Below are 19,189 nucleotides of genomic sequence, written 5' to 3'. Positions count from 1 at the left end.
CTTTAATCAGTAACACAGCCTCTCTCTTATTTGCGAAAAGGCACCCCAAATTTAGAACGGATAGCCTTACCAAGAAAAATCCACATTTTTACACCTATGGCAGTCCCAATTTGTGCTTTGTACCTGTGGCAACATCAGCCTGGCAGGAACCCAAAGCCTGTACACAGTTAACTGTGTTTTACCTTGCTCAATTTCTAGGCTTTCTGAGTTCTTAGCTGTGCGATCCATTAATCCCCAAAGCCCTGCATCCCTTGCTTTGGAATTTAGTCCACAATTCCCAGGTGGGGTTTTTCATCTGTTTCTTCTTCTTTTTTTTTTCTCTCTATTGGAATATATCAAAGGACATTTCCTAAGAATCTCTCAGGAGAGTATTTACCAACCTAGGTCTAAAGGGATGCAAATGAAGCCTTCTCTCTAACAGCTTTTTTCCATCAGTCTTCCCTGGGTGTCACAGGCTTTCCTCTCCACTCATCCAGTGCTCTGCAGAGAAACTGTCAGTGACATGATCCATCATCTGCTTTAATTTTAATACTAGCTCAAAACAAACAAAGGACATGTTACTCTTGTTTTTCCTTGATATTCTGATATTCTTCCTATGATAACTGATGCCAGGCTTGTAGCAACTGATATTGACAAGGAAACCGTGGCTATCTTAGAGCCTCAGCTTCTCATGTAACTATTACTCCTCTTAGAACGATTCATTGATTAGCCTGCATCCTTTGACAGCTTGCTTTCAACCTTTATTTTCTTCCTCAAGGTAACTTGCTACTCAAGAGCCCATTTTTCTAGTTTCTACCATCAGCTATTCCTTTTGGGTAATATCCCTCATGACCCAGCGAAGCCTGGCAGGCTATCTGGTCTTTAACAACACACTTTTCCCTTTTGATACTCAAGTTGTAAATGCAGCAATGTTTTTCAAATAGCTGCAGGGGTGGGGAAACTGCAGCCTTGTGGCCTTCTAGGTCCTTGGGTGTGGCCTTTTGATTGAGTCCAAGTTTTACAGAACAAAACCTTTTATTAGTGGGGATTTGTTCTGTGAAGTTTGGATCCAAAGGGCCTCACTTGAGGACTTAGAGGGCCACATGTGGCCTCGAGGCCGGAGGTTCCCTACCCCTGTACCAATATCCTCCTACCCATACTGATCTCCCACCAAGTTGTGAGCTCTCACCTCCTTCTGTAGTTGTGACTCCAGAGACACAAAGTAACCTGAACACTTTGTAGATGTTAGTTAGCATTTGGTATGACTTTATCTGCCATTCACTGTGCAGTCCACAAAAAAAAGTGGCACAGCTTGTACTCCTGGCAACACTCTCTTTTGTATGCTCTTAAAAAGATTCTGATAATATTGCCCACATCTCTGACCCCCAAACCTATATCGTATCTCCATCTAGCGATGGGTAGAGGTAGCTCAGTGAATAAGGGGCTGGACTGGGAAGCAGGAAAGACTGGAGTTCAAGTACAGCCTCAGACACTTAGTAGCTATGTTACCCTGGGTAAGTCACCAAACCTCCATTTGCCTCATTTTCTTCGACTGCAAAATAGGGAAAATAATAGCACCTTCTCTGAAGAGTTATGAGGAATACATAAGATAATATTTGTGAGGTGCTCAGCTCAGTGTCTAGCCTGTAGTAGATACTTAATGAATGTGTGTTCCTTCCCTGCCTTCCATCCACCTTGTGACCTATTCTCTTGCCTTTATAAGGAGGGGCTCCCCTTTTGAACCTGACGATTCTCTAATTAATCATTTCCCACATTGCCCACTTTTCATCAAGTAAATCCCCTCTATTGGTGGAGGGGAAGTAAAAGCTTCTTCTTACAGGACTTAGAGAAGACCTATATGCTCATCCCAGATATGCCACTTTGCTGCCTATAGGACCTAACAAATGACTTAATTTCTCTGTTTCTTAGATTCTACATTTGAAAAATGAAGGGATTGGACTAACTGCCCTCTGAGGTCACTTCTTGCTTTAATTCTATGATTCTTCTTATATTCTCATGCCCTTTGTCCTAGACATGCCCGATGCTTTTTCCTGATACTTTAAGGTCCAACACTTTACAGAAACAAGCTTATCTTCAATCGGCAAATAGCATTTGTCCATATGCTAGGATTTGTTTCCCTGAAAATATGTAGTAACTCTTAAACAATGAACATATTCTGTATTTTGATTGCCTTGATATGCTCATCATTACAGTTGTCCAAAGTTCTAGTCCTACGCAAAAACTAAGCGATGAACCCATAGAAATGATCAAAGAGAAATGCTTCAGAGACTAAGGAGGGAAAAAGAAATTACTTTGTGGTAGAAGAATCAGAAGGTTATTCCCGGAGAACATGGTACCCGAGTTGGATCATGAAGAGAGAGGCATAGTTCTATAGCTGAAGATGTAGAGAGAATTTGTTTCAGACCCAGGGGATGACATAGACAGATTCACGAGGCCAGGGAGGTGCAGGACAAGTTCGGGGAGGGAGTGGCTAATAGGACATTTTGGCTGCAATGGGGACAGTCAGAAAAGGGGTACAGGGTTTAGAGCACTGGATCTGGAGTCAGAAAGAAAAGGGTTTAACTCTGGCTTCAGATAGTAGCTGTGGGACTGTGGGGCAAGTCATTTAACTTCCAACTCTGTTTCCTCTTTTGTAAAATGGGGATAATAATATCATTTACCTTCCAGGGTTCTGTGAGGATAAAATGAGATAAAAATTATAAAGGGCTTTGCAACTTAAAGTGCTACATAAACCATTACTATTAAACAAGGCTAGAAAAAATAGTCTAAAGCCAGGTTGTGGAGAATGTCAAATGTCAAGATAAAAAGCCTCTAATTTATTCTATGGGCATTGAGAGGTCATTGAAAGGTTTGTTATTGTTTTGCTGTTTTATTTTATTTTTTAGCATAAATTTATGTTAGCAGACCTGTGCATTATGAAGATAATTTGGACAGCTTTGTGATAGATGGATTCTTCTGTGGAGGAAGGGGACAAACAAGATGTTGGGACACCAGTTTGGACACTGTTAAAATAGTCCAGCTCACAGGTCATGACAGTCTGAATTAGGGTGGTGGCAAGAGGAAAGAATAAAGGAGGTCAATGCAAGAGTCATTGCTAAGATAGAATAGCTAGGACTTCGTTATGATTCATGTGGGCAGTGAAGATGAAGGATTCAAAGCTAACTCTAAGGTAAGAGTTCGTAAACTGAAGTCCAAGGTCTGAAAATAAATTTCGACAGCTCCATGAATTTAGATGGAGAAATACAATTTTATTTTCACTAACCTCTAACTGAAGTGTAGAATTTCCTTCAATTATTTAAAAAACAAACATTGTTCTGAGAAGGGATTCCTAGGCTTTCAGTTCTGTCTCAGTTAATACTGTCTGTTTAACTTTGAGCAAGTCACTTTACTTTTGGGTGGTTTGATACTCAGAGAGTCTCTTCTGTACTTTAGAGTGGTTTTCTCACTATACTTTTCTCTGCTTCCGTTTTCACATGAATATGTCAATATAAAATGCACATATCTCAGGGGGTAGAATAAGAAGAATCATCGAGGGATACTGGACAGGATAAATTGGAGGTATAGAAGAAAGTCAAGGCGATAGAGAATATCATTAATGGAGAGGGGTAGTGGTGATGGTAGAGATAGTGGTTAATAGTAACAAAAACCCATTGCTATTGTGTGTTGTTGCTTGTCCTTTGTTCTCAAAAAAGACCATGACATCATGGATGTGACGCCATGACCTGCAAATGAACTGGGTTTAAGTGAGGGACGGCTGTGCAAAATCACCAGCCTCATTTTCTATTCTAGAGCCATCTGGGTCCAGTGTCCAGATACACATCAGGATGACTAGAGATAACCCCAGATGTGGTAGAAGACCTTGGCCTTTTAAAGCTAAGGTTATGAGAACTAAGAAAAAGCCATTCAAGTTGGAAATTCTGAAATGAAGTTATGGGTTTCATTAAAGAAATTGATTTCTCTAGAATGGAGGGGATGGAGGCCAGACAGTAGAAGGTTGATGAGTGGTGGCAGCTGAGTATCACGCTACTCCTTTCAGAACTCTGTCAGTAAGGGGGAGGAAATAAATGGGATCATAGCTTGAGAATTAGACACAACAGGAGGGTTTTGGGTTCATTTCTCTGTTTGTGGTTTTTAGGATAGAAGAGATCTGAAAGTGTCTGTAGGCATAAGGTAAGGAGCCAGTAGACAGATAGAGACTAAAGATGCTTAAGTAGGGGGAAGTGATTGGTGGGCAGAGAGAGAGAGAGAGAGAGAGAGAGAGAGAGAGAGAGAGAGAGAGAGAGAGAGAGAGAGAGAGAGAGAGAGAGAGAGAGAGAGAGAGAGAGAGAGAGAGAGAGAACACAAGAGAGGGAAACTGAGAGACATTTATGTCAGGCCAGAAAAGTGAGAAAAATGAAGGCAGAATAAAACTGGAGGGTAGAGGTGAAGGTTTCTGCATTTTCATGTAAAGATAAAAATAGTCAGCACTGTATACGACAACTTAGAAATTTCAAGGACTTTCAAGTCTTTGGTTTGGAGAAGCATAATATCTTCAGTGGTGTTCACACAAATAAATGAATAAATCTGATTCTTTTGATATTTTCAGAGAATTTAGGAACTTTTTCTGCCATCTGTCAAAGAATATAAATCATAAAGGGTAAACATACAAAACAAACTTTTGTTCATTTTATCTGGCTTATCCTTCCCTTCTTCTAAACTTAACTACTATTGCAGAAGGCACCACCATCCTCCCAGGACTCCAAGCTTATAACCTAAGTATCATCCTGGACTCCTCAGCCTTGCCCCTCCCATATCCAATCCAATGCTGTCTTGTTGATTCTACCTTTGCAATATCTCATATATACCTGTTTCTCTGATACTGCTACCACCCTGGGGTTCAAGCCCTCATTGCTTCCCACCTAGGCTATTGTAACAGCCTGCCTACCACAAGTCTCTCCATCCCAGTCCACCCTCTCCTCAGCTGTCAAAATGATTTTCCTAAAGCTAAGATCTGACAATGTCAATCCCTCCTCCCTCTTCAATAAACCCTAGAGTCTCCCTTTCACCCACAGGATCAAATAGAAAATCCTCCATTTAGAATTTAAAGCCCTTCATAACCTTCCCAACCCCCTTTCTAGTCTTTTTACACATCATGCCTCTCCACATAGTGACACTGGACACCTTCCTTTGTTCTTTACATGAGATACTCAATCCCTTGACCCTTGGCATTCTCGTTGGCTGATGTCACGCCAAAATGCTCTCCCTCTTCATCTCTGCATCCTGATTTTCCCTGGCTTCCACCAAGTCCCAGATAAAATCTTACCTTCTATAGGAAGCTTTTCACAATCCCTCTTAATTCTAGTGCCTTTCCTCTGTTGGTCATTTCCTATTTGTCCCATATATAGCTTATTAATGCATAGTTATTCTCATGTATCCCTCCATTAGATTGGGAGCTTTTCAAGGGACAAGCACTGCCTTTTGCTTTCCTTTGAATCTCCTGCACTTTGTATAGTCCCTGGAGCATAGTAGGCACTTAATAAATGTTTATTGGCTAGCTCTTGGACTGGAGCTGTGATTGCATTGTTTATAGGTAATGCCTGATGAGGAAACTTCTGACAATGACACTAGTGCCTCTTCTGCAGTTAATAGTCTCAGTGAGATGCCTGTGGACCCTGAGCCCTTTAGTGGATTTCTCAGGGTCATCCAGACAGTATTTTTCAGAGGCAGAGCTTGAAGCTAGGTCTTCTCACTCCAAGGCCAGCTCTCTATCCACTATAATATAACCATCTCCCTAGAACATAATATCATATTCGGATTAAATATGCAATAGGCCTTGGGTGTAACTGTCCATCAGCTCCCTGGTTTCATCACACACCATGTGCATTTTCACCTTGTGCTGTTTCCTCAACTTGAATGAGCATTTCCCTCATTTCTATTGTCCAAATTTAACCTATCATTCAAGGCCCAGATCAATGTATGCATATTTTCTATTCATTCCCCTCCCCCTGAGTATTAGAGTTAATGGTGGTATTTTCTTTTTATAATGCTTATTGGAGACAGCTTTACATAAATAACTCTAACTATATATTTTATCATGTATAATATTCATTTATTGCCAGTTTTACTGTATAATACCTACTGTCATTTCCCCTAACTTTTAAATGAATTTTAAGCAATGTCATGGGCAGGGAAATATTCCATTGGCTTTTCTAGCACACACTAATTCACCGAATGGCTAGGGATAGGGACTGCACCGGTGATTTCAGAGACATAGGGAACTCCTAGGTGAGGAAACTTCCCTTCCTCCTCCAGTGCAAGTTGGCATCTTCTCTGTCACTGATAGTCTTAGAGAGTTGCCTAAAGCACTGAAAGGTTAAATGACTTTCCTCAGCGTCGCAAATCCAGTGGGTGTCTTAGTCAATACTTTAACCCCTATCTCCAAGGCTAGCTCTCCATTTTCTACACTAGATGAAAAGCTCTTTGTTGAGTAGGTATAGAAGAGACTTCGGAACCTCTTAGTGCTCCAATCAAGTGTTTAATAACCAACGTACTGATGAGATACCCCATTTTTATTTCAAAACTTTTATGTAGCTGTGTTGTCATCAGTGGGGGTGTTCTCTCCCATAGTGCAGTTGGAACCCTGGAAGCCCTCTGGGGGCCTTACTAGTTCTAGTTCTCTTTATATTGATTGCATACCAGTGGAACACATGGACTATCCATTAGATATCCTTCACCCTTACCACATGGGTGATCTACCTTCTTCTCTGGTCATGCCTGTCTCTGATTTGGAAACCATCATAGTGCTTTTAATCTCATTAAGTTTGTCTCTAAAGCAAAGGGCCATTGAAACAAACCACGGCATTGTTCCAAGGATAGTATTGTATCTCCTCTGAGGGTCCTTCCAGCTTTAGATCTATGGTCCTATGATCCTAATAGAACATAAGGTCTTTAAAGTCAGGAACTGTCTCATTTCTCATTCCCAGAACCTAGCATAGTGCCTGCAACTTAATAGTTGCTTAATAAATGTTTGACGATTGATTGATTCTGTGTGGCTGTGCTTCATGACATATCAATGTTTTTCATGAATAAATGACCAAAGGATAATGAACTGACACCCAGCGGCCATAAGTGGCTACAATATGTGACAAATGAAGAATAGCGTAGTAGAATTAGCATAAGGGCTGTCATCAGAGAGATATATATTATTCTCCCTAACTTAAATTCTTCACATTTAAACCTATGGATTTCTTCTCTCCTATCTTTACTCTCAAATCTCAAATGAACAAAGTAGAAGTAGCACAACTTCAAAACAACCTTCAGCAACATAAACTTGCTTAAAAGTCCTTGATATGGTATTCACAGCAGTTCAAAGTTTCATTACTTTTGCCTGTAAATAGAGTGTCCTGAAATTCATGAGTTATTGGCTTTTGCCCCATGTAAGAAAGTCTTAATATCTTTTTACTACCGGTGAAGGGCACTTATTGACAGTCCTTGGTACCTTCACTTCTATGATTGAGACACATATTTTCAGCTCCAGGCCCCTGTGACTTAGGTCTGCTGGTGTGGACAAATAAGGAAGATGGATGACAATCAGGTACCTCACCTAGTGCTGAGCAGGGTTGGAAGGAAGGTGACTGCCAGAAGAAACACTTCAATGATGTACTGAATTACAAATTGAAGCCATTTGGCCTAGTTATCGATCTGGATTGTAAAACAGCAGATAGACTATGTGAATATAAAGCAATTGAAAGGGGCGAATCAGTTTCAGCTTGTGAGTATAAAAAGACGATATCTACTCACTGCACTCACTGCACTGGATGTGAAAAGAACCTTAGCTTTAAAAAACTATTTTAAGCTATTGTTTGTATCTATCTATCTATCTGTCTGTCTATCTATCATCTATCTATCTACCTATCTATCTATCTAAATGTACATATGTTCACATATATACATTTATGTACATATGTTCACATATATACATTTATGTACATATATATTGTATATACATAAATAGTGGTGGTAATGTTTAGTGGAGAAAATACTACAATGTATCGACACATATTGAACATCTCCTAAATGCTTATTTATTAATGATTGCACAGGTACTTTGGGGTGAAATGAGGTATACCTCTCCTCAAGGAGCTTACAGTCTAGCAGGGGACGTCAGGATATGCAAAGTGTATAACTAGTAGTAAGTGCTCAGTGAGTGATTTGAGTGCAATTTCATTGTCACGAGGAAATCCAAGGGTGGTACCTTCTTCCATAAGCACAGACTGACATTGGCAATTCAACCTATAACTTAAGAGTCTTTGGAAGTTTCCTGAAGGCACTGGCAAATTAAGCAATTTACCCATAGTTACATAGTTCATATGTGTCCAAGATAGGACTTAAATCCAGGACTTTTGGACTGGAAGTCTGGCTTTGTATGCACTATGTCATAATGCTTCCCAATCAATGATACAGATCTCAAATACTCTGGAGATTAGAGAGTGAAAAATTACTATGGGTTACAATAGATACCTTGTTCAGCAAAAAAAAAAAAAAAAACAGAGAAGTCATATACTGTTGGTCTGTATGTCTAAGAGATTTAGAGACTGCTCAGTTAGTGAAAGAAATAAGGAGTTCCAGTGAAAAGCTCGAGGAACAAACGGATAGGTATGTAAGTAGAAGTTCTTCCAGACACTCAAAAGTTAAAATCTAGAAAAAAGGTCTGAACAATAACTACATGGTAGCTGCGGAAAGAATAGAGTTGGTACCAAGTCGAAGGCTTAGAGTGTTAGGAATCCTTTACATATTTCTTAAACAGGACCAGGACAAATTGTGGATGAAGTAGTGTGTTGGCAACCAAAAATGGGCTCCTTAGCACTTAGTCAACAAGTGCCCTTGACTAGTTTGGCTTTTTCCCCTGAACTGAATGCTGTTTGTATGTTGGACTGGAGTAAGCTTGTCGGCCCCTTCACTTTGCTTCCCTTGCTTAAGCTGATGGAAAGAACCTGTGCTTTCCTGGTCAACCCCTTCACCTTGCTTAAGCAGATTGAAAGAACCTGTGCTTTCCGCGGCGTACCTTACACCCCCCGCAGAAGCTGGATGGTTAAAAACAGCTTCCGTTGGAGCCAGAGGCTGCTATAGCTACAGCCACAGCCGAAGCTGAAGCAGGAGCTGCCGGTAGCAGAGCTGACCTACGGGAGGAAGCTGAACAAGGACTTGAGGCCAGTGGGTAATCTTTTTACCATAGAGGGGGAAGCATGATTTTGCTTTACACCATCATGCTTCTCTGTAGCCTCCTGGTTACTTTTGTGCGGCGTACTTATTGGGCCTGGAAGCTTTTGATCAATATGTCAAAATGGGGATGCTGGTTCATGGGTTGGTTACTGTGGAGCCTAAATATATGCTTTGATTCTTCTGCCTCTTATCTTGAGAATTTCTTATATCCGGCAGTTCTGAACCTTTCAGACATATATATAATCCTCTTTGAGATTATAAACTCTGCCCTCCTAATACAAGTAGGCAAGTAGGTGCATGAGGCCAGAGCAGAGAATGAAAGGAATAAGCAACAATAGGATTCATGGCAACACGCTTAGTTTTAGCTATGTTGAGTATGAAGTGACAATATCCAAATGGTCATTCACAGACACTGATAAGGAATCTGGGTTGGAGAATTACGTTTGCAAGTATATAGAATATAGAGAAGTAATAAAACATTAATAAATATTTTGAGAACCACCTGTTTGAGAACTCATCAAATATGAGTACAATGCCATTGGGACCTGAATTTCCTGAATATACAACAGTCTAACGGTGTGAAATATGAGAATCTATATAGGTTGTAACTATGATTTATTTATTGAAGTCACAAAGTAGAAGTTAAATTGTCATTTTTTTCCCCTTCTGGATAAAAACTATTTTCTCTAACACAAAGTGCCTAGAAGGGAGGTATTCAAAAAGTGAGAATATTCCATCCCCATTTCAGGATGAAATATCAGGAGAACAGCTCTCCATTGCAAGCATAGTGCATATACATACATACATACATACATACATACATATATACATATATATATATACATACATACATACACATATGTGTGTGTGTGTGTCCAAATTGAGAAGAAAATTATTTCTTCAATCAATTTTGGCAGAGTCATAAGTATAGAGTATGAAAATTGGGGCTTTAAATGGAAAAGATTCAAATAGTATTAATAGTCATTCAGAAACGTAGACAACTTTTCTTTTTGATTGGGCCATGCCTTTTCTGGAGCTGCCCCAAGCTTTCTTCCTGTGTCCAATATGGTAGCCTTCCCAGAAATGGACTCCTGATTTCTCTTCTCAACCCATGTTTAGTGCCATTAGCCCCAGGCAACAAAATGGTTAATTACAGCTATGAGTATTGGGGAGAATAGGTAAAAAAAAATCAAGTTCTTTCAGGGGAGAAATATGAATTTCCCTTGGTAAAAGAATTGAGGGAGTCATTAAAAACCTTTATACTTTTTCAGAACCTATACACTTTTTATGTTTTTCCTTTGAAATTTGGAAGGTTTGTGGCCCACCAAGTCTATATACGAACATTCATAAAGATCCAAAGAATCAATAACTGCAATTTCAATGCACCCATAGGTAACCCTTGAAATATGAAGTAAATATATTTTTGACAAAATGTCTGAAAAGCAAAATTGGATATAGTGAAACCCTGTTTTTTCACAGAATTACATTTTAACATTGCAATTGTGTTTCCATCCCTGGGATTTCTGAATTTGACTCAACTGCTGCCATGGCAAATCTGCTATTCCAGGTGAGGGGAAAAATAGGAGAGCTGCAATTTTTCTCAGTTTGAATTTAATATAACATGTACACAATTCAATATACACAATTCACAGAGATAAAATTGTATAGTCAATAGAGAATGGCTAGGAAGGCCTGGGTTCAATTCCCACCTTGGTTACATCATTATGTGACATGTGGACATAGGTTAACCACTTAGCTTCACAGTGTTCCAAACAACTGTCTAAAACTTTTAAGTTGTGGAATGGTGTTGACCTGAATTACTGGTATTTGTTTATTCACTGGGAGTTTCTTATGTGAGTGAGACCAACAAGTCCATTCCCTCTGCCCTCTACTCCCCTCCAAAATTCATTTTGTTATGATTTTAACGTCAGCAAACATGAACAGTTCTATATACAAAGAGCAGAAAAGGGGAGCATATATCGTGCTATGAGCTTTCTTTTTTCACAATTTTAGAAGAATATACTATGTATGAGACCTATATTATGTATACATATATACATATGCTTTCCTGAATAAGGCCCAAGGGCTTTACTCAGAGTTGAGCTATGACTTTGAACGCTAAAGGTGGACTGATAGCATAGCAGTTCCATAAGGTTTTGGGAAAAATTGTCTCAGAAGAACACCTTGCATGTTTGGAACACGCTGCTACAGGAAGAACTCCATTTTCAACAATTCAGCCATCCTGATGAGAAGGATTATAAAGATAAACAAGTTATGAATCAACATGTGGAGGACAACAGACTTGAATGCCTACATGGAGCTTCTTGTTATAGGGAAAATCCTCCACACAACATAGAATGTAATCATAGTAAACCATCAGAGATGAAAATCAAGAGATCCAGACACCAAGCAACTAAGAAAGGCACAAGTGTTTTGAATGATGATAGTGATAATAATGGTCAATCTAATGAGTATGGCTTGAATGCTAGATTTTTAGATGATGGAGAAGAAAAGTATGAATGAGCAGAAGAGGATTCTGACTGGGAACCAGCAAAGAAAGTGAAGAGGCTGAAGAACTTTTTAAGGAAGCAAAAAAAATTCGTGAAACAAAACAAATATCTTCTCCTCCCATAATATGCAATGTTAAATATTAAGTTTATTTTCTCTCGAAGAAAAAGCATCCAGAGTTGAGGCACTAATTATATGTGTATATGTATATTTATAAAGTAGTAACAAATTTTCCTGTTATCTACTGAACTTTTTTGTGTTATTTTTTGTACATTTTAAGTGTTTCATTGATTTTTCTTTTCCTTTGAATCAATATCACTACCTATCAACCTCTAGCTGACCCCCCAAGTAATCTGTTATGACAGATAAATGTGATCTAACAAAACCAACCATACACTGATTATGACCCAAAATGTTTGCCCCAGCCATATACTTTCCCACTTTCCTGCCTTGTTCAGGCATGGAATGCTGTCTTCCTCCTTTTGCCTTACGCTTTAGAGTCCAATCAACTTAAATGTCATCTCTTTCATGAAGCCTTTCTTGATCCTACATTTTTCTCCTCAGACTTTACATATACCAATAATATTTGTAAATAGCGCTTAGCACAAATGCCTGGCATTTAGTGGGTGCTACATAAATGTTTATTCTTTCCCCATTCCTTTCTCTTTTATCTCTGTTGTATTCACAAGAATCATTAGAGATGATCTTGCATCATCTTAACTTTGTGTCTCCCTGAGTACTTAATGTGGTACCTTCATATACATCATGCACTTAATATTGTTGAATCAAATCGATTTCCTATCACCTATAGCTACTAGAATAATTCCTTTCCCATAATCAATACATGTTTTTTGAATCAATTGGTTAATAGAGTCCATATTTCATAAATTTTCTAATAGTATCTTATACTAAAATCTTATAAAAGATGTTCTATGTTGTATGAGAAATTTTGGATTCTGAGGTAGGTAATATGATATCAATCCTATCCTGGGGAAGACTAACACAATAAGTAGGCTAATTTAAAAGCCAGTAATAGCTGACATTTAAATGGCACTTCAGGTCAGAGGGTCATAGACTTAAAGACAGAAGGGCTTCTAGCTCAACCCCCTCATTTTACATTTTGCAGAGGAGACAACTGAGAAATAGAGATGTTAAATGACTTGGACCAGATCATAGACACAGGAAGCACAGGAATCCCTTGGCATAACTATTTCATTTTATCCTCACAGCAAACCTGTAAGGTCCTACAGGTATTATTATCCCCATTTTGTGAACGAGGAAACTCGGGCTCAGAGATCAAACAGTTTCCCCATGGGCACACAGTAATTAAGTGTCACGATTTGAACCTGGTTTTCCTTATTCTAGGTCTGGTGTGGTTTCCACTGGTCTGCGACACCTCTCAAGCACACTATTACCCATACATCCAAATGGACCTAATTCTAGTTTCCCCTCTTTCCCCCACTGCGGGGAAAAACAAATCGAAATAAAATCCTTGTAAGAAATATATGTAGTCAAACAAAACAAATTCCTACATTGGCCTTATCAAACCACATATTTCTCATTCTGTACCCTGAGTACATCACCTCTCTTTTAGGAAATGGGTAGCATACTTCACCACGGGTCCTCTGGAATCATGGCTGGTCATTGTGTTGATAAGAGTTCTTAAGTCTTTCAAAGTTATTTGTCTTTGCAATCTTGTTGTTATTGCATAAATTGTTCGGTTGATTCTGTTCACTTCACTCTGCATCAATTCATACAAATCTTCACAGGTTTTTATGAACCAATCCTTTTTCATCTTGTCTTGTGGCACAATAGTATTTCACTACCTTCATATGCTCTATATAATTTGTACAGTTATTCCCAAACTAATGGGTGCACCTTTGATGCTACAAAAAAGAACTCCTAGAAGTATTTTTGTTCATGGATCCTTTTCTTCTTTCTTTGATCTCCTTCAAGTAATAGGTCTAGTTGAAGTGTCATTGGGTTCAAGATATGAACAAGATATGATACTGCCTTTTTGGTTATAGTTCCAAAATCTTTTCCACAGTGGCTTAACGAATTCACAGCTCCACCAAGAGTGCCCTAATGTACTTAATTTCCCATATCTTCTCCAATATTTATAATTTTCTATTTTTACCAGCTTTATTAATCTAATGATATAAGGTAGAACCTGAAATTTGCTTTAATTTCCACATACCTAATTATCAGTGATTTGGAGCACTTTTTTGTGTGACTATTGATAGCTTATATTTCTTCCTTAGGAAATGGCCTCTTCATATCCTTTCAGCAATTTTTGCTTGGGTGGTGACTCTTATGAATGCCTTTTTTTACAATGAGACATTATTTTTCAACCTTTAAAAGTTCTTATTTTAGACAGATTCTTGAATTGGTGGCTCACAGCCATCAGCCCTTTCTATTTTTGTGCCCGTTTCATCTCCTAAAAGTTTTCCAGAGTCACCACCTTCACCATGTAGTTTCATTAGCTTTCCCAATTCACATTTGGGCTTCTTGACTTTTTGGATAAGTACATCATGTAAAGGGCCTTTTCTATGTCTTTTCCAGTGCTGTCTGGAAGTCAAGTCGTTTGTCTGCACCTCTTGGGTCATGGTTTCCATCATTTTCTTACAAATTTGACAGACCTGTTGGTGCTGGGCATAAGAAGTTTTATGGATTTTGTTGTTGCTCTTTTTGGTAAAACCAACACAAAAGAGGCAGAACAATTACCCATCTGTAGTTTTGACATCAACATGGGCTTCAATCATGGTCTGCCACTTTTTGACCATGGAGCACATCTTGTCCTGGGTAAGATCCATTCCATGGAAATTAGTCAAACAATTTTTACCCTGAACTTCTTCAGCAGTTAACTTGAACTTATGAAAAGCAGCCTCATCATTCTGCAGATCAGCAAGGCTCACTTCAAAAACTCGACCCTTCAGACCATCATAGGCAATTTTTGTTCCTTGAGTTCTTATAACCAGTGTCTTGCCAACATCGTGACTGTTCAGCACAGCTGATGCTTTTACATCATACCAATCCTTCTTCAAAAATGGATCAACCACTTTCTTCTTGGCTCCTTTTTTTGCCACCTTTGGTGAGGCATTTATTCGTGCCCACAGCCACGATCCCACTCTGAAAGCCAAAAGCTATGAATGCCTTTCTTCAAAGGAATTAGTCACTTTGGTAGGCTAAATGTATATTCATTTTAAGGATCTGCCATGGCTGAAAACATCAATTTGGTTTTGCCTTTTAAAAGTTGTGAAATAAATTCAGTCTCTTTACTTAATTGTTGTACCTTATACGTGCAGAAGTAGTTATATTTGGGGGGAATTAGGGAGGCAAGCCATTAATATGTATGTAGCATTTTAATCATTATGTAAGAAAATCTATATACTTAAGTTTTTCTTAACACCTTTAAAAGCAGAATCAGAATAGGTTTAGGATTCAATTGGAATGACTTTATATGTAGGTTTTTTCCCCTGAGAGTTTTTTAAAAAATTATTTTGTTCTTTTAATACTCCTTAATGTTTATTCATTCTATGATTTAATGAGTTAGTATTTTAACATTTTAAAGCTTCCATCTTTTAAAAAATCACCTTTCGTATCGCTATCTTAAATTAAGCTGATGTAGACTATCTCCAATCTCTGTTTCCTCTTATATTTTGTTATGATGCTTCAGTTAAAAGTTGAGGTACAAGCATCTTTAATTTCAGTTACTATCTCAAAAAGACCCTGGCTTGTTCTAATCGTATATCACAAGACATATGTTCAGTATGGTAGAGTTGGGGGAGAGAGAAGAGATGAATTTACATCTTAAGTGGGATCAATTATGAAGGTGCTGGAAGGGCATTATAATGTCATCATCATCATATGTTTACTGAAAACATTACTTGTTGGCACTGGGGTTATGAAGAGCCCTTTCCCTTGATAGAGCTCATAGTTTAGTTAGGAGAAGAAAACATCATAAAAGACATACCACAAATACAATGTCAGATAATATTTTCTAAGTCCCAGTGAGTAATGTGGATAAGAAAGAAATCTTTACTGAAGGTTGAGGAAGAAAGTCTTCATATCTATTTCTATTGTACATTTCCCCTAATTACTATTTTTAAAAATACTATTGATGTGTTGTGATTTTTGCATTAAAATTATTGGACAAAACCCCTCTTCTTCCCTGTCTACTATATACACACTAAACTCTTCCCTGTTTGCTGAAACATTGCATGCTCATTGTCTTTCACACCTCTGTGGAGAAGAGGACCTTATATTTCAGCATTTGTTCCCTTTGACCAAAATTGATTTTTGTAATTAATCTGTTTGGTTGTCTTTCAGTGTCTTCGCTTGCAACAATATTGTTCTCCCATTTCTTCATGCTCTACTTTTCATTCATTCATATCTTCTCGCTTTTCTTTGAAAGATCAAGTTTATCCCTTTTTATGGCACAATAGCATTCAATTACATTCACACATCACAATTACTATAGTCATTCTCTGATCAGTGGGCACCAATTTGCCTAACGATTTGTTCTCCTCCCCCCAGCATGTCTCTCAAGGAGTTGCTTTTATTTTGTCACTAGTTGAAACATGTATCTGATGAAAAGGTTTTCCAGTATTGTCAGTAATTTTCTTTCATTATTATAGCTTTTTACTAAAATACTCCCTCAATTTTTTTCTTATAGTTCATTATAGTGTGGGTCAGCATAGTGACAATGTGACTCCGGACAGATAAGAGAAGGGAGGAAGACAAGGGACAGAAGTGGTAGAATATGTGGTACGAATTGTTCTTGATTTTTAAAAAATGTATTTTTCCCAATTGTTAGTTTGTAAGTTTGTTACTTAGAGTTTGAAATACATTTTCTGATGAAGTAAATGCTAGATTTCCAGGTCAGCCCAAAGAAACTTGATTAACCTGTAACATAGAAGCCATGTTCATATATTGACCTTAAAATTCCATTAAACATATTTGTTTTGATAGCAGTAAGAAAACATAAGAAAATAGAAAAATACATTTAAAATTTTTTTACCTTGAATATTGCTACTGAGGACAAAGAGGTTTAGTTTCTACAGGGTGTAGGTGAAAAAGAACTGGCTTTGGAATCAGGAGAAGTGTGTTCAAATTCCATCTCTGATATCTCATGTCTGTATGACCTTGGGCAAGTCACATAACATTCATTTACCTCAGTTTTTCTCCTTTGGAAAATGAAGGAGTTGTAGTAGATAACTTCTCAGGCCTTTCCTAGCTCTTAATCTATCATCCTAAGAAGGGGAATAAAGAAGTACATGGAGATTTGTCTGGAAATTTCTAAATGGACTTTTATAATAACTTTAGAAATCAATGGCAATAGTCCTTTTAATACAACTTTTTGTAATTGTTGTTTGGGAGTGGGGGCAGGGTAGTGTTCTGTCATTTCCTCTTTTCTCAAAGTAAATTTCCTTTCAGGAAGTAGTGGATTTTTGAGTAATCAATAATGAGTTGATTTTTTAAAAAATTAACTAGGCAAGAATTAGAAGAGATAGGGGAAAGAAAGGAGTCTAACTACAACAGGTATATTTATGAATGAGATTTGCTTATGGTAGAATTAACTGAGTACTGAATAGTAGAAGAGAGCAATGAGAGACAATGCAAACAAAGTAGAGAGTGTACCGTCCTACTGGTATAATTAACAGTAAGCAGCTGATAGAGCAGCCAGCTTGGTTCAGTGGTTGCTCCATAATGGTGATCACATTGGCCCCAGACATCTTAGCTACCAGATATATATTAGACTTTGGGGCAGGGAGGAAGAGACAGGTGGATGGGGAAGCAAATTGTCCAAACTTATGAATATTTGTAAAACCAACTATGATTACTAAGGGATTACTTAGAGTTGAAAGGAATTTGGAAGTGAGAGAAAGTTGCTTATTAGGAAGTACATAGAAGTGGGAACCTGGAGGTATTGAAGAGGAATGAAGAGGAGGAAGAAAGAATGAATGCTAAAAAACAAAACAAAACCACACAAACCTGAAGTTAGTGTAATATCTTAGAGCAGATAAAGTTTCAACAGCCACTAAGTATTGTATGTTGTCACCTAAATAGCTTTTCTTTTTCAGTTTCAGCAGGTGGCACTAGTGTGCTTCCAATAGGTAACGATCAGTTAGTATACAACATAGGTAAAGAAAGTTGTAACTCCCATAAAATTCTTTGTGTTAATACAGGTTAAAAGTATAATATGAAACCCTACACTTGACACCAGAAATAATGGATTATCTACAAATATAATTTTGTTTTCCAGTTCCCAGGTTTATGAAAAGTGAATATGAACAAAACAAATTTCAAGATCATTGGTTTATAGATTTAGAACTAGAAGAGCTCATAGAGTTCAGCTAGCCCAACCTTTTCATTTTATAGATGAGGAAACTGAGACCCAGAAAGGTTAATTCATTTGCCAAGCCCAGGGTCAAATAGCTAGGTGGCACAGTGGATAGAGTGCCAGGCCTGAAGTCAGAAAGGCTCCTCTTTGAGTTCAAATCTGGCCTCAGACACTTACTAGCCCTGTGACCCTGGTCAAGTCACTTAACCCTGTTTGCCTCAGTTTCCTTATCTGTAAAATGATTCAGAGAAGGAAATGGTAAACTACTCCAGGATCTTTACCAAGAAAACCCCAAATAGGGTCACAAAGACTCGGACATGACTGAAAGGACTGAACAACATATAGCTGATAAGTGTCTGAGGCCAGGTTTGAACTCAAGTCTTCCTGACTGCAAATCTAACACTATATTATACTATGCTTTCTCCAAATTATTTGTTGTTAAAATCATCTTTCTTTATCTCAGCAGGAATATAAATATATGCTGCACCAACCAACAAAACCATAATATTGGGGCAGTGTCTGGATCACGTCCTCCAAATAAGAAATTGTATTAGTGAAGTAATCATTCATCTCTAGTTGTCAGTCCTTTTGACACTCTCTGTGGCAGCTCTTTCAACCTGTTTCTCAAAAGCTGACCTTTCAGGCAGCTTGTCAGTCAACTTTACAGTCAGAGAGTTCTATCACCTCAGGACCTAACTCCAAACACAATCTATTTCTGGCCACATGAAAATGCAGTTCTTCCTCTGAGAGACTGGCATTACTCAGACCCAAAACAACCAACTAGAGGAGAAGTTTGGGGATGGGAGGAAGCGGTGGATTACTTAAAATGTTTTCCTCTGTCATTGAATTTAGAAATCATATTAGCTAGTCAAGCTAAATTCCTCCCCACAATTTCATTAGTTCTATTCACTGCCCCCCCACCTCATTATTCTGTCCTCTCTGACATTCAAACCTTTCTCTCTGCCCCCATCAGACTGCTCACTGATCTCTCTGCCACTGCACTAACTCCATTAGCTTTTAGGCTGCTTCTTGTAATAAGACACTATCCCCAACCATCTACTCCTTTTCACTGATGCATTCTATAGCCTCTCCCTACTGACTTTGTCCTGGGGTTCAGTTAGGGCTGGTTATGGCTTG

At 38.3% G+C, this 19,189-nt stretch overlaps 1 pseudogene; it reads right to left on the bottom strand.

Annotated features, from left to right (window-relative positions):
- Positions 1-14,078: 14,078 nt before the first annotated feature.
- On the bottom strand, positions 14,079-17,444 carry LOC118854832 (annotated as a pseudogene).
- Positions 17,445-19,189: the final 1,745 nt, after the last annotated feature.

The sequence above is a fragment of the Trichosurus vulpecula genome, chromosome 6 (genome assembly GCF_011100635.1).
Source record: "Trichosurus vulpecula isolate mTriVul1 chromosome 6, mTriVul1.pri, whole genome shotgun sequence".
NCBI lineage: Eukaryota > Metazoa > Chordata > Mammalia > Diprotodontia > Phalangeridae > Trichosurus > Trichosurus vulpecula.
This window is presented reverse-complemented; position numbering and strand designations above follow the sequence as displayed.